The following is a 2,500-nucleotide window of genomic DNA, read 5'->3' as shown; positions in this document are numbered from 1 at the left end:
AGGCCAAAACAGCCCAAAAACGGGCCAAAACTGGCCATTTTTGGCTGCGCGAGCGAGCGGCGAGCGGCGAACAGCGAGCGAAGCGAGAGGCAGCACCGTCCCTGCTATACGAAAGCCCCATCCAGCCCTGTGCCACCCGGGGGGTTCCAGGGTGCTGAGATGGCTGACGTTTTGCTCCGCTCACGACGGTCACCGCACCACGCAAGAACAGGCCAAAAACTGGCCAAAACAGCCCAAAAACGGGCCAAAACTGGCCATTTTTGGCTGCGCGAGCGAGCGGCGAGCGGCGAACAGCGAGCGAAGCGAGAGGCAGCACCGTCCCTGCTATACGAAAGCCCCATCCAGCCCTGTGCCACCCGGGGGGTTCCAGGGTGCTGAGATGGCTGACGTTTTGCTCCGCTCTCGACGGTCACCGCGCAATGCAAGAACAGGCCAAAAACTGGCCAAAACGGCCCAAAAACGGGCCAAAACTGGCCATTTTTGGCTGCGCGAGCGGCGAGCGGCGGACAGCGAGCGAAGCGAGAGGCAGCACCGTCCCTGCTATACGAAAGCCCCATCCAGCCCTGTGCCACCCGGGGGGTTCCAGGGTGCTGAGATGGCTGACGTTTTGCTCCGCTCTCGACGGTCACCGCGCAATGCAAGAACAGGCCAAAAACTGGCCAAAACGGCCCAAAAACGGGCCAAAACTGGCCATTTTTGGCTGCGCGAGCGAGCGGCGAGCGGCGGACAGCGAGCGAAGCGAGAGGCAGCACCGTCCCTGCTATACGAAAGCCCCATCCAGCCCTGTGCCACCCGGGGGGTTCCAGGGTGCTGAGATGGCTGACGTTTTGCTCCGCTCTCGACGGTCACCGCGCAATGCAAGAACAGGCCAAAAACTGGCCAAAACGGCCCAAAAACGGGCCAAAACTGGCCATTTTTGGCTGCACGAGCGAGCGGCGAGCGGCGGACAGCGAGCGAAGCGAGAGGCAGCACCGTCCCTGCTATACGAAAGCCCCATCCAGCCCTGTGCCACCCGGGGGGTTCCAGGGTGCTGAGATGGCTGACGTTTTGCTCCGCTCTCGACGGTCACCGCGCAATGCAAGAACAGGCCAAAAACTGGCCAAAACGGCCCAAAAACGGGCCAAAACTGGCCATTTTTGGCTGCACGAGCGAGCGGCGAGCGGCGGACAGCGAGCGAAGCGAGAGGCAGCACCGTCCCTGCTATACGAAAGCCCCATCCAGCCCTGTGCCACCCGGGGGGTTCCAGGGTGCTGAGATGGCTGACGTTTTGCTCCGCTCTCGACGGTCACCGCGCAATGCAAGAACAGGCCAAAAACTGGCCAAAACGGCCCAAAAACGGGCCAAAACTGGCCATTTTTGGCTGCACGAGCGAGCGGCGAGCGGCGGACAGCGAGCGAAGCGAGAGGCAGCACCGTCCCTGCTATACGAAAGCCCCATCCAGCCCTGTGCCACCCGGGGGGTTCCAGGGTGCTGAGATGGCTGACGTTTTGCTCCGCTCTCGACGGTCACCGCGCAATGCAAGAACAGGCCAAAAACTGGCCAAAACGGCCCAAAAACGGGCCAAAACTGGCCATTTTTGGCTGCGCGAGCGAGCGGCGAGCGGCGGACAGCGAGCGAAGCGAGAGGCAGCACCGTCCCTGCTATACGAAAGCCCCATCCAGCCCTGTGCCACCCGGGGGGTTCCAGGGTGCTGAGATGGCTGACGTTTTGCTCCGCTCTCGACGGTCACCGCGCAATGCAAGAACAGGCCAAAAACTGGCCAAAACGGCCCAAAAACGGGCCAAAACTGGCCATTTTTGGCTGCACGAGCGAGCGGCGAGCGGCGGACAGCGAGCGAAGCGAGAGGCAGCACCGTCCCTGCTATACGAAAGCCCCATCCAGCCCTGTGCCACCCGGGGGGTTCCAGGGTGCTGAGATGGCTGACGTTTTGCTCCGCTCTCGACGGTCACCGCGCAATGCAAGAACAGGCCAAAAACTGGCCAAAACGGCCCAAAAACGGGCCAAAACTGGCCATTTTTGGCTGCACGAGCGAGCGGCGAGCGGCGGACAGCGAGCGAAGCGAGAGGCAGCACCGTCCCTGCTATACGAAAGCCCCATCCAGCCCTGTGCCACCCGGGGGGGTTCCAGGGTGCTGAGATGGCTGACGTTTTGCTCCGCTCTCGACGGTCACCGCGCAATGCAAGAACAGGCCAAAAACTGGCCAAAACGGCCCAAAAACGGGCCAAAACTGGCCATTTTTGGCTGCACGAGCGAGCGGCGAGCGGCGGACAGCGAGCGAAGCGAGAGGCAGCACCGTCCCTGCTATACGAAAGCCCCATCCAGCCCTGTGCCACCCGGGGGGTTCCAGGGTGCTGAGATGGCTGACGTTTTGCTCCGCTCTCGACGGTCACCGCGCAATGCAAGAACAGGCCAAAAACTGGCCAAAACGGCCCAAAAACGGGCCAAAACTGGCCATTTTTGGCTGCGCGAGCGAGCGGCGAGCGGCGGACAGCGAGCGAAG

The sequence above is a fragment of the Musa acuminata genome, unplaced genomic scaffold, assembly GCF_036884655.1.
Source record: "Musa acuminata AAA Group cultivar baxijiao unplaced genomic scaffold, Cavendish_Baxijiao_AAA HiC_scaffold_1126, whole genome shotgun sequence".
NCBI classification, from domain to species: domain Eukaryota; kingdom Viridiplantae; phylum Streptophyta; class Magnoliopsida; order Zingiberales; family Musaceae; genus Musa; species Musa acuminata.
Note: the sequence above shows the minus strand (reverse complement) of the source record.